This window comes from Kogia breviceps, chromosome 2 (assembly GCF_026419965.1).
Source record: "Kogia breviceps isolate mKogBre1 chromosome 2, mKogBre1 haplotype 1, whole genome shotgun sequence".
NCBI classification, from domain to species: domain Eukaryota; kingdom Metazoa; phylum Chordata; class Mammalia; order Artiodactyla; family Physeteridae; genus Kogia; species Kogia breviceps.
The window spans coordinates 105,698,484-105,712,823 of NC_081311.1; the positions used below are offsets into that span (position 1 = coordinate 105,698,484).

General features: G+C 44.3%; 1 protein-coding gene across 1 annotated transcript in view; it reads right to left on the reverse strand.

Moving 5' to 3' along the window:
• Positions 1-14,340, reverse strand: part of LOC131750373 (alpha-1,6-mannosylglycoprotein 6-beta-N-acetylglucosaminyltransferase A-like) — a 95,400-nt gene that overhangs the window by 10,460 nt on the left and 70,600 nt on the right. The gene's annotated exons all lie outside the window — the stretch shown is intronic.

A 14,340-nucleotide genomic window follows, 5' to 3' on the forward strand; every position in this document is an offset into this window, starting at 1 on the left:
AATAAAATAAAAAGAGAGTTGCAAACCTTAAAAGATATATTTCATGGTTGATTCATCTTCCTTTCAACATAGCTACCAAGTATCAGGTTCTCTCTTGAGTTGGGAGGTCAAAGAAAGGGAGGGAGCAAGAGAGAGACAACAAGAAACTACCTCACCTGCCTGCTCCTGAAGTCAAACATTCAACAAAGATGAAAAATTCTTTTATTCCAAGATTAGAAGTCAAGTTCTAAAATGCAAATCTCTGTGAATTTCAGCAGTGAAGCAGAAACAATTTACATTACAGAATTAATTTCAAGTCTTTGCAGTCCTTGGCTCACTTATATTTCAAGTAGCCTCCCAAGGTTAAGGTGTGTGTGTGTGGGTCCTTGCTCTGTCCCATTCAGGCCTCGAAGGGCTCTGGAAGACTCCAGGAAGCTAAGATTCTTAAAGCCTACCTACCTACCCCTCACTCCTCCTCCCCCCAAATCCTTACCTCTCTAGGAGACAAGATGGTGCTCAATAATTACAGGGGGAATAATAACAAGAGGAAACTTGCTCTCATCTCCAGCCTGGCCGGCAGTCCAGCTATGGGCCTGGGCAATAAAAAGCAGGGACTCTACTTCTTTTTGCTGTATTGGGCTCCACACTTAACTCTTTTTTAGAAGATATTTTATCTTATATTGGACTACAGTTGATTTACAATGTTGTGTCAGTTTCAGGTGTACAGCAAAGTGATTTAGTTATACATATACATGTATCTATTCTTTTTCAAATTCTTTTCCCATGTAGGTTATTACAGAATACTGAGCAGAGGTCCCTGTGCTATATATATAGTAGGTCCTTGTTGGTTCTCTATTTTAAATAGACACTTATTCTTGACTGGGCCTCACCTGGTATAAATTACAATGCATCTAGAGCACTGGGTGAATAGTCAGTCGTATGTAAGGCTGCCCTCAATTATGAAAGGAGTGGTTCTAAAGCCTACCTACCTTTGTGTTTGGGACAGAGGACAAAAGAACAGAGTGAGTGAAAAGGAAAGAATCTTCAAGAGCCATTGACTTATTATTCTCCACTGTCTGGTCAGGTGAAGATTTTGGTCTCTGGCCTGAAGAAAGAAATTGGGAGATTTCTGAGGCTAAATACATGAGTAATGTGGAAAGAGCCATCAGCCCTGTTTTTGCAACTTGATGGATCTACAAACAGGGGATAATACCACTTTCCAGTTCTATTAGACACTGACTATCTGTGCTGAGCTAGAAATGGGAATAATGAAATGTATGTAAAAACTGTTTAAATACATACTCTTAGTTTAAAACACAGAGTGCTAACACTGCCCTGAGCCATCAAATGGGACAACCTAGCGATGAGTCCGGGGATGGCTAGAGCCTTCAAGTCACTGCCCAACGGCCCCCCTCCAGATCCTGCCCTCAGAACCAGCTGGTTAATTAGTATGCTTCCCCGTACCCAGCACTTTCAGGTTTCCGGGATCTCCCTGCCTTAGCACTGGAGCTTTCTGCTACTTAACGAATGCCTTTTAAAGGGCCTTGGGGATGTGCCACCCAGCTTGTAAAAACAAGAAGCCCTTTGACACGACCTCCTTTCTGCTTTGAGACGGGCAGGAGGTCTTCAAATTGTAAAGCTGGCTGGTCTCCTCACCAATGCAGAGGCAGTCACTTAGGGATAATGTTACCCCCCACTCTGCTCCAGCCTGAAAGCCACAAAGCCCCCCCACCCCACTATGCGAATTGTGCTCAGAAAACAGGCTGAAAGGTTGAAAACAGACCACTGCGGCCTACATGTGTAACCAGGCTCTTTCAGGAGCTCCGCTCATCAGTCTGTCTGGGCAGTAATCACAGAAACAGACTGTCCCATGACAAAGAGAGAGCTGTCACTATGGAAGGTTAGAAAACCAAGAGGTTGCCTGGCAAATCGGAAGCTGCATTTGCTATAGAACCTCCACAGGGTCAGTGACTTGTGGATGGAACGGACTTGACCTGAGAGACTCATCTACTCCCGACAAAGTGGAGATGATATTCTGATGGGCTCTGGCCCGTGCCCCGCAATCAGATGCTGTCTGATGGCAAAGGCGACCTGGCTGCTGTGCAGGAGTGTCCTGTGTGTCTCCAGGGAAGGCCTGTGGAGCACTGGGGCTGGGCACCACCTCGGCAGAGCAGCAAGACACCCGTGGAAGGTGGGACGGTGTGCCTATGGGCTTGCTTCGCCCCTTATACCAAGACCCCAGAGGCCAGCAATCAAACATGGGTACCAAGTGCCCCCCAAAGTGAGCAGCCAGCCCACGTCCCACGCCCCAAGAGGGAAGGAGGGAGGCCATCCTGGGGGAGCTGTGGGCTGTTCCCCTCTGCTACCTAACCAGGTAAGAAGGGCCTCTAAGGGACCACTTGCAGAGCTTCACGTGCACTCCCGGGAATTTCTGAGGCACACAGATCAGTGCCAGACCCAAGCCCTGCAATGCCTCATGGGTGGAGACTGGGGTCAACGGGATGCCCTGAAGGAGGAATCGTGAGCAGGGCCTGCTTTGGCATCTCCCGGAGCTCCTAGAATTTCTCAAAGGAATGGATGCTGGTTTCTCTTGGTGCAGGTGTGGACCCCACAGAAGGGCACCCGACTAAGTCCTACTGGGAAGGGCTCTGTGCAAGGGGCCATGGGGAGTGTGGGCTACCAGACACTGGTACCAAGAGGAAGCCACTCAACCAGTCTGAGGTGGCATCGCCTGTGATAAGGGAACATATTACTGTGGATGAGTGATCTGTGGGAAGAGGGGGACCCCAAGGACCCGCAATAGTCCTGCCAGAGAGAAGGTCCAGCATCACACACCTGCTGGGACTAGGTAGCATTCATACTGGATGGTGCCAGTAAGAGCTTACCTGCCCTCTCCCCACATCGGCCCTCTACCCGCTGTACCTGTTGGGATAACTATCAGCAGCTGGTCTGGGAGGTAGGAAGACGGTGGGGAGGGTAAGAAGGTGCCCTACAAGTTGGGGAGACAAAGATGCCACACCTGCCACCTCCCCTTCAGCTTTCCCAGGAGAAGCTGCACTTAGAGGCAGGAGGGAAGGAGCTTAACTTGAAATGATGTTCAGAGTTCCAAGTATTAAACTGAAGTGGATACTTCCATTACTGCACTTGGATTGTTCTTGGGACTAAAAGTAACAGAAAGGTTTTTTATTATTTGAGAGTTGCAAGGACCTGCCAGAATTGGATCCAAGGGGCGGAAAAAACAGTACGGTTCAAGGGAGAAGAGTTTTTCTTGCTTGTATTTTACGGGATCCCACGCTTTCAACTTAATGGTTACATATATAAGGGGACTTTAGGTGAAATACGTATAAAAATGTTTAATTTTAACAGTTGTAAATCTATTTATATGTGGTTTAGAAAAACCTAAGTAACATATCCATGTGATTTCATAGATAATAATCACTTAGGACAAAGCTAAAGTAATTATTTTAAAAGTGAGTTCATTTAAAATATTCAGTTAGGGCTTCCCTGGTGGCACAGTGGTTAAGAATCCGCCTGCCAATGCAGGGGACATGGGTTCGAGCCCTGGTCCGGGAAGTTCCCACATGCCGTGGAGCAACTAAGCCCGTGCACCACAACTACTGAAGCCTGCGCTCTAATGCCCGCGAGCCACAACTCCTGAGCCCACGTGCCTAGAGCCCGTCCTCCACAACAAGATAAGCCACCGCAATAAGAAGCCCGTGCACCACAACGAAGAGTAGCCCCCACTCGCCTCAACTAAAGCCCGTGTGCAGCAACGAAGACCCAATGCAGCCAAAAATAAATAAATAAAATAAATTTATAAAAAATTTTTAAAAATAATAATAAAATAAAATCTTCAGTTAATTGAAGTCACGATTTGGTGCAGACGACTGAACTTTGGAAACTGATGCCTGCAAGAAGTGTGTGGTAGAGGGCCTTGTGCTACAGGTGGGGACATGGAGCGGTGAGGAAGGGTCACACTGTCATTCCACCAAGCACACTGGTGGCAAGGCCACGGCCAGAGGACTCAAGATCACTCTCTTCCCTCCCTTTATCAGATGGCAGGAACACAGAAAGGCAAGAGGCACAGGGCAAAGCACTTCTGAGCAGGGTAAGTGCAGATAGAGGGAAGAGGTAGGGTGGTGGGTCGGTGAGTCAAGAGAAAAAGGAGGTGGGCAAACATTTTCCGTCAGTGTTCTCTCACTTTGCCAACGTCCAGGGATGGAAAGCGTCCTCATCAACCACACTTTCACCCTGCGGCAGCTGTCAACTGCAAACGCCACACGTGACCTTCCTCCCTGCCGCCTGGACTTCTCCCTTGTGAATTTCTCAAGTTATCCAATGAGAAGTCTTGGGTGAGGCTGTGCAAGGGTGTTCAGAGTGAAGTGTTGTGAGGCAAGACATCTGGGTATAAACTTTAGTTCTCTGGAACGACCCAGAGAAGCCTGGACAACCTACTTTATCTTCTGCAACTTCAAATTCCTCCCTTGTAAAAATGAGGGGCCCGATGATTTGAAGGTCCTTTGAGCCCAAGAGTTGCAAGCTTTTTAAATTTATGACTGAAAGCACCTGCCTCTCTGCTCTCCCAAGGGCAACACCCATTCGTCTGCAAAGGAAAAGAGGCGTAGTGGCTGCTGACAGCCACTCAGGTCCACTTTCCTACCAGCTCACCGTCCCTGGATGTTTAGCACTAATCGTTAATCTCACATCTGACCCCTTTCCAGAGAGTGGCCCTCTACTGAAGAGGGCAGTGACTAACTGTCAGGGGTTCCAAAAGGCAGACCCCTTGTCTCCAGGTGGGGTCACCTCTCCAATAACTCACTCTCCCCCTCCCCCTCCCCCTCCCCCAAAGAATCAGACCGAGGCTGGTCTCCAGATGAAAACCCGAGGTGTACTTGGGCCACCTGACAGCTGTAGGGGAACATTTGTTAACACCCGCTCCTCTGGATCAAAGATTATTTTCAGCAATAACCACGAAACAAAATAAATAATAATAACAGAAAAGAAACACAAGACTGTGAATATTTTCTTTTCTGAACTTTGTATATAAAATCTACACAATCATGTCAATAAGGAGCAAAAACATGACTGCATGAAAACCAAAAAGTGTTAGATTAATACTTTTTAATCACTTAATGTATTTTTTTTTCTACAAGAAGGGGAAAAATGTCTCTCTCTTTTGGTCTCTCTCAGTAACGAAAAACAACATGACATTTTCTGTTTTCAAGTGTCAGCTTCTGTGGATCTGTCACTCACTCCACCAAAATCAGGGCTTTTCATATAGTCATGTTACTGGACAGTGCAGCTGTATCTGTCCATCTATCTTTACTCATAGTTTATCCAGGAACACTTTTTATTAATTTCAAAAAGTTTCTTTCACATGAAGCAAGATGTACGAATAAGCTCACACAAGATGGCTGGAAGAATACATACCTAGCCTGGATGCATGCAGGATGAAAGGGAATTGCTTTCCTGCAGTTTCTAACGTTTCCACATGCAATTTCCTTACAGACAGGAAAAAAAAAAAAAGGATAACACCTGTCTCCAAAATCACATTTGGCCACCCTGAAGGGTACATTTCATTGCAGTGACCATGTAGAAATCTGGGCAGGATAAACAGAGACAGCCCTATTTTGTTGGGAAACCAGGAAGAGAAACTGCATATGAGCCAGATTTACGGGACAGTGTACACCTCCATCCTTCGTTCCGAAGAGGGATGGTTTCCCACATGCCTCACTTTCCTGCTAGCCTCTCCCAGGTTGGAATGAGAAGGGAAGCTTGCGTTTGCTGAATCACACAAGGACACGATTTAGGCTACACTGAATACGCACATGCTTCTCCTTGGACCTTGCAAACATGGGGGTCAGGTTGGGGGAGCTGCAAGACTGGCTCCATTAATTTAATTCTGAATTACAAAAACCACAAGACCAGGCCACCGTGTTGTAGAGAAACAGCAACACACAGTCTGGGACTGAAGAAAAGTTTCCTTTAGCGTTTCACTGATTACTGGAAAATTAATAAAATGATTTGATTCTACGGTAGTATTTGGAGGTATTCTTCTCTTTGGAGCCTTAATGAATAATGAAAAGCACCTCTTTGGGAATACTGGGAAAGCCAAACAGATTAGGCAGGTCACAAACGTGCCCGCTGGTACTGTCCCAGATCTTGACTGCAAAGTCTACACAGGAGGGAGACATCTCCGAATAAGATATAATTTAATGTGCCAACAAGCTCTTTCATCGTTGGACCAGTTACATGTCAGGTGAACAGCACTGCTTGAAAAAGGCTGAGGGCTTTCTGAAGATCCTTATGCTTGGGGGCTCTTACCAGCAGTTGGCACTCGGCATAAGCCCCATCTCCCAGAATGGATGGCAGACTTGGGCCACCCGTTCCAGCCCTGCTTCATCACTCAGAGTACGGAGAGGAGGGAATTGGTAATTGCCTGTGAAGAGCCCCCACACTGATCTGAAGTTATTTGGCCCCTTTTGGGGACCCATCCACATTTGTGTAAAATTTAGTAGGCACTCTGGGGTCAAGAATGAAGCAATCTGGATTTTCATCCAGCTCTGTAACTTCTTGTGGGACCTTTGGGCCACTGGCCAAGCTTCAGTTTTCTTGCCCGTAAAGTAAGGGAGGAGTAAACCTGCCCTATTATCTCACAGGAGCATTCGCAGAAACAAATGGGACTTTTTTATTATTACGTGCTGGGGTCATAATTCCCACCACATTATCTGACACGCACACACAATCACGCACCCCACTCTCTGCAGGCCTCTGAAAGAACACCCAGTGCTTCGACCCAGCAGAGACAGGGCTCACCGCTGACCTTGGAGGGTGCAAGGCCCCCCTGTGGAATAGAACAGATCCTTCACTCACCAACGGGTCTGTTGTCCTCAATGCTGGGTCCCTGACTGAGGGGATCCCACCTCCAGGTGGGCCCTCGCAGGCTTGCTTCCACTGCTGTTTTGAATTTCCAGGATTCAGCTCTACTGCATAAGGGCTGTGCTTGTTAAATTTCCTCTCCGAGGCACTCAGCCAGCTGCCATATGCATTAATACCCATGACTTCATGATGATGGATGTGTCCTTTGGTAATAATGTGCATAATCTCTCCCCTCTGAACAGCAAGTGTCAACACATCTTTGTTGTAAAGGCTGGGACCTGACATGTGATAAACCAGGCCATTTAAAACACAGGACTCTCTTATCTCAGGCTCTTTTCTTGCCCTGCTCCAATCAAACCAAGAACCACCTTCCCAATGCCAGGCATAATCTGTCTGCGCTTACTGAGGAAGTTTTTTAAATAAATAAATAAATAAATAAATGTATATATGTATGTATGGCTGCATTGGGTCTTTGTTGCTGCATGCGGGCTCTCTCTAGTTGCAGCGAGCGGGGGCTACTCTTCACTGCGGTGCGCGGGCTTCTCATTGCGGTGGCTTCTCTTGTTGTGCAGCACAGGCTCTAGGTGCGTGGGCTTCAGTAGTTGTGGCACGTGGGCTCAGTAGTTGTGGCTCGTGAGCTCTAGAGCGCAGGCTCAGTAGTTGTGGCGCACGGGCTTAGCTGCTCCGTGGCATGTCGGATCTTCCCGGATCAGGGCTCGAACTTGTGTCCCCTGCATTGGCAGGCGGATTCTTAACCGCTGCGCCACCAGGGAAGTCCAGATTAAGATTCTGATTTTGGCACAGCAGAGAACGTTCCCTTCGAAGGACAGCTAACCGTTGGTGTTTAAGTGAAGGACTGATTTTAAGAGGGAAGCTAAAAATACCCTTCTTCCCTCTCCTTGAAATAAATCACATCTCTTGAAATTTCTTCCCTTCATTCCTGACTTTCTGAAAACATGAAGTTAGCAAAATAAAAGGGATCAGACTAATCACACACATTTGAATCTAAAATGCTGCAAATAAATACATTTAGAAAAGAAAAACAGCGAAAGTGTCCAATTTAGAAGAGTTTGAAAACAGAAACAATTAAAATACACTGGGAATATAAAGCTGAGGTCTCAAGCTTGTCCATCACTTTGGAAACTCTCCTTCATGCTTTGTGTACCCTCCTCTCTCCCACTCAGTCCACACCTCTTCCTCGACCCCTCACACATTTCCCAGGCACCATGCGAGTTCTGAAGCTCTGCCCCCAAACCGACGCTCACCATGACCTGCCCTAGGGAGGCACAGGGAAAAGGGTGAGAAAGCCGGGGTCAGGAGGCCTGGGTTTCAGCCTGGGCCCTACCATTTACCAGCTGTGTGCTCCTGGGCAAGTGGTTTCACCCACTTGAAACTGGATTCTTCAGGTGATAACCTTCCCTTCCAGAGAGGCCCCAAAAAAGTTACATGAGATGATGTGGACAAGTGACTCAAACAGCAAAGAGCGGTGCCAGGGTTGGGATTTTTCTTAGGACTTCTCAACCTTATCAAGCCTTTCTTCCATCCTGAGCTCATGGCTCAGACGCGCTCAAATGGTACCTTCTTTTTGACACTTTCCTCAAGCAGATCACTAATGGCAACCACCTGCCTCCCCCACTCTCCTGGTACTTACTGCGTCTCCCAGCCCACAGACCCTCATTCTTTCCCCTATATTGTGTCCCACCTCCTCAAACAGTGCTTGAGGGCATGGTGTGTCTACATCCCCAACTTGCTTCCCAGTTTCCAGGGAAGGCAAGGCGTTAGTCATATATGTCTCTGAGCACCAGTGTAGATCAACACTGTCGGAAGTTGCTCAGTAGACATCTGCTAAATGAAACAGTCAGGAGTCCAAAAAGCAAAGACCTCTGGGGTTTGAAACAGGACAAAGAGAAACACAAGTCTGAGAACTGGCAAAACTGATACTGAATAAGAGATATTTATCCAGCAAAACAAACCGTGTAGAGAGATGGGGAGTGGCCCACTTCAGGGGAGACCTGGCCCCCAAATAATTTAATGACAAAGACCTACTGTATAGCACAGGGAACTCTGCTCAATATCCTGTAATAACCTAAATGGGAAAAGAATTGGAAAAAGAATAGATCCACGTATATTTATAACTGAATCACTTTGCTGTACTTTGCTGTACACCTGAAACTAACACAACACTGTTAATCAACTATAAAATAAAAATTTTTAAAAAAGGAACTCTGCATTGACTATTTTAGCAAAAATCAGTGACCACTATGCTAGATTTTTTGGGAGGGGTGTGTGTGATTGAGTTTTCATATGCTAGAATACTTCTCGTGACTTAACTTTATCCTTGGTGATAGTCACACTCTTTCACGCAGATACTAGTGGAAACAGAGTCAGATTCAAGTCCTTCAAGAAGTCCCACCTCTGAAATGGATATGGGGCCCTGCCATATGATTCAAAATAAAATTTCACTTCTGAAAACAATAGAAACTTTTATGTTGAAAATAACTAAAATAATTTCTTTCTGTATTTCCTGATTTTACAAATCAGGTGAAGTTGAATTTTGCTTTTGGTGTGCGGTTTGTCTGGAGGGTACCACTGCGTCCACTGGAACCTCATACAGTGCCTAACCTAACTGATGAAGTGCACCCCAAAGTGGGATACACAAGGAGATCCAGGGGATGTAAGAAAAAAATGAGAAAATATTTGTTTGTAGTTTTCAAGGTTCTTAGAATGTACATAATATTATTATAGTATTGTTCATTTTTATCAATAAATTAATATCATTAGATTTGGAGGGGGGGTCATGCTCAAATTTTTTTCATTGACATGGCTGTAACAATCAAAAGCAAACTGAAAGCCAGGTAGCGATCCAGCCCTAAACAGATGCGTGCAAATAACTACTTGCCCACAGCGAAATAAAGTGGGCATGTCAAATTCTACTGGCATCTATTTTTCCTAGGAGGAAGGGTTGGAAATAAACTGATAAACCACACCAGTGCCTCATCAGTCTTGGTCATTTGCAGTTCTCAGTTTAGAAAGCGGAAGTGTAAAAGGAGAATGACGTGATCTTCCAAATTCCAACAGAATGTGAAAAAGGGAAAGCGAGTATCCTCATTAAAAAGATTCATGATCTCCTGTGTCTTTGACAGAATTTCTGAGCTCAGGGCTACATAGGTTCTCTACAAGAGAGTTACCTAATACCCACTTATGCAAAAATAGAAACATTCCAAATTTATTATAGGAGCAGTTTGCCGTATTCCGCATTAGCTCTCATTTCATATTTATTCAGGTCACCTTCACACACCATTAACTCAGTTACTCACCATTAGATACCATATGTGCACCATTGTGGGCCTCTGGGTCTCTAGGAAAAACAATCACCAGGGAACCTGTCTAGATGGTAGGTCTGAAAGTTCAGCTGGTAAAGCATATGGAGACAGCAGAGGGGCTGAGGCTTAACTCCATTTAAAAACTGTAAAGTGAGAAAGCTTTCCTTTAAAAAAGGAGCGAATCTGGAAAAGGCAGAGGGGGACAGCTGAGTGCAGATGTTATCCAGGTCTCTTTCCTTAGATGAGTTTCCAGATGTTCCCAAACTTAGCATTTATGAAATTTAAATCGGCTAATTTTAAAAGTCAATATAATATCAGTAGGAATAACTTCGACAGACTGAAAAACATCCAATATATTTAAATTGAGTTCGTAAAGACACTTTAATAATTAGAATATCACCACTGCAAGCACCGATGAACTAACGGATGTAGGCAATGATTTTTAATGGCTGAGAACATCTAGAAAAGCAAGATAACCAGACTTCTGCACCTCCTGATGGTAACCCCCAACCACACCTCCAAAGCAGCCTCGCAAAAAGTCAAACCTGAATTTGATCAAACTCGAATATCTTATCTACCAATTTCAGAAAATAAAGTAGGAAGAAAAAGATGGCAAATCACACCATAGGTATGTGATTAGTAAAATTCAGACTGTGGGAAACTCTGCAGGATAAATAACCTGGTTATTCAACAAATAAACTTCCATTAAAAGAGAGTTAAGGAACATACCCAATCACAATGTGAGGATCTTATTTGCATCCTGACTGAATAAAATGAAAAAATTATGAGACTAATCTAAGAAATCTGCACACTGTATATTCAAGGTTAAAAACTTACTAGTAATTATTTTTAGGTGCAATAATGGTATTGTTGTTAAACTGTTTTGCGTCCTTATATTTTGGAAGTACACACTGAAATACTAAGGGATGAAATAAGAAGATGTCTTGGATTTGCTTCAAAATAATCTGGGGATGGGGGATAAAGATGAAACGTGACTGGCCATGAGTTGATAATTGGTGAAGCTGGGTGAGGGGTACATGGGGGCTCATTATAGTGTTCTTTTATTAGATATTTTCCATGATAACTATACATGAGTCACTATGTTTTATTTTGAGAAAAGCTTTCAAACACTCTGAAGTGTTCAAACACTCTTTTTTGCTGTCCTTGACTTTTGGGGGAAGAGGTGGCAACTTTTGAGGTTTAGACTCCTCTAAACTTACTAAAATTTTAGTTCTTTGCCTCTCTTTTTTTCAACTTTTGTGCATCCTTCCACAATCCAAGGCTCTGACCCCCATGAAGTCAAGGTAACGATTTTGGTGTGTCCTAATTTCTCATCACTGGGATTGCGTAATCACAGAATTAATTGTACATATGGGAAGTATCCTGATTCCTCAACAATCACCTAATCAGTCATTTTCCCTTGGGGGTTTTTGCAGGCATAGTCTTCCATTCATAGACATATTTTTTTCTTCTGGCTTTGATGCTCTCAGGTACACAATGAATACTCAACTCTCCGTGGCTACGAGAGGGCTCCTTCCTCTCAATATTCCTGCCCCTTCTCATTCTCTTTCACCAAACAACTCCTCTGAGTTGTTCAGGACTGGGTCAGGATGAGTGTGACACCTCCTCGCCCTGCAGCATGACGTGACAAGAGCTTGCCAGCTGCTCTGTTCTCAGCTGAACGGGACTTTTAGCAGCCACGTTAGTGGGTGTGGTGCCCCGTGTGCTGGGCTCTGCCTGTACTGGGACTTTTTATGCAGCTTTTCAGTTAATCCTCACGACTACCTTAGGAGGGAGGGACTGCTGTTGCCACCTTAAAGATGGACAAACTGAGGCTTAGAGAGATCAAGACACCTGTCTAAGGTCATCTAGTAAATGACATGGCAGAATCAGGATTGGAAAAAAGCTCTTCACCATGGCTCTATGAAAGGTAGTGTCTGTGCCAGCTTATTTAGTAAAGAGAATATATCATACATATCTTTTACCTGGCCAAGTGGGCTTTGACATACTCCTACTGTGATAACATTTTCTTGTTCTTTATTTTAATCTTTACCCCAACTTTTGTTTATCTGGAGATGTCCCACACAGGCATATTTCCTGGGTATCCTCCCCACCCTTCATTTAATACAAAGAGTAGCTCAGCACATATCTCCTCTGTGGCAGAAAGAGCTGGTGGTTACACTCTTCCTGCTTATGAAAAGAACTCCACTTTTATTTAGGGCAGCAATAGTTCCAGATAAAAGGTCACGTTTTCCAGTCTCCTTAGCAACTGGAGTAGGTCAAGACTGGGTACAAGTTTCAAGAGAACTCTTTAAAGAGGGCTGCCTCACCAGAGATGTACCCCTTCTATCCTTCCCTCTTGCATCCTAAGTGGGTTGAAGACCTAATGGCTGGAGCTCCAGCATCCATACTGGATCAAGAGGTAACTTTGAGGACAGGTGCCATTACTAAGATGGCTGAGTAGAAGGACAAAAACAGCCTGGATTCCAGATGATAGGCCACTAAAACGGCCCTAAGTTACCTGTCTTACTTAAATCAGAGAAAAACAAAACCCTTAATTTGTTTGAGAAATTATTTTTTTTGGTGTGTGTATAATCTAATTCACATTTGAATGCAGTTCCACATTTAGTTAATACACCCACCCATTGCAACATTCCAACCTGGGGAAACTTTAAAGCCAACATTTTACCTATGCAGTTACTCATTTGAATGGCATTTCTTCTAACACCACTGAGGTCACCCTTCCCCTTCTCATTTTCCATCAATGGCTTGTTCAAACATTTCACATTTTACCCCTGACAGCTGCTCATACCCTGACACTTAACTGTCTCTCTATAGTCCAGCCACAAGCTAATTCTCGACACTTAGAAATAACCCATTATTGGGCTTCCTCGGTGGTGCAGTGGTTAAAAATCCACCTGCCAGTGCAGGCGACATGGGTTTGAGCCCTGATCCAGGAAGATCCCACATGCCACAGAACAACTAAGCCCGTATGCCACAACTACTGAGCCTGCGCTCTAGAGCCCATAAGCCACAACTACTGAGCCTGCGCTCTAGAGGCTGTGAGCCACAACTACTGAAGCCCACATGCCTAGAGCCTATGCTCCTCGACAAGAGAAGCCACTGCAATGAGAAGCCCACGCACCACAACGAAGAGCAGTCCCCTCTTGCCACAATTAGAGAAAGCCCACATGCAGCAACGAAGACCCAACACAGCCAAAAATAAATAAATAAATATATTTTAAAAAAAAATTTGGTCAACTCAAACATTAAAAAAAATACCAAACAAACAGAAATAACCCATTATTTTACTCTGCATGAATTTTTTGCTCTGACACCCTTTTGAGGATTTCTGCCAGCATACTAAAATGTTCCCAGTGTTTACTGTGATGTGATTCTGGCTGATTAACAAGGTGCTACTTACACCTTATCTCACCTTCCACGAGACTGCTGTCACTTAGCACAGCTTCTGCTGAGCTGCTCCATATTTTCTCTAGTAGGACCAGTATGACCTCATTTTATATGCCCTGAGCAAACAATGCTAGATTTATTTTTCTTTTAACAACATTTATCAAAGTCTAATTTTCTGTATTTCTTCCTCCTCCTAAGACTGCTCAATATTCTTCAACTCCAGTGGGTTTGTTATCTTTCTCTAGGGTTATATTGTTAAGGGTTTTTCATTTTCTTATTGTCATGCCCTATACATGTGTTGATATATATTTATAAATACCCAACCTTATATGTATCTTTAAAAAAATTATAGACATATGTCTAGAACTTGGTCTTTGAGGCTTACCTCACCACCTCAAATTTTGGTGGAATAAAAAACAATATTGTCCACCATTCCCAGTTTGTTGGATGTACATTTGCACATGATGGAGCCCATCTGAACTGAACATGCCACTCAATCAGCAGCTGAGAATTTCTCCAGTTGGGAGCTGGAAGTGAGGAGCTTTAAATGGCACTGGAAGGATTAGGTGCTTAATAACCTTCCAGTCGCCCTTTTATTCTTCATTCTCTTTGCATTTAATATATACTGCAATATATACACGCTGTCTTGACATAAATGCTGACCTGAAATTTTTAATGCTCATTTGATATCCACTTGTGTTTTTGGCCAGTTATTGGGATTCAGATTCTCCTGCCCATACTGCTGTTT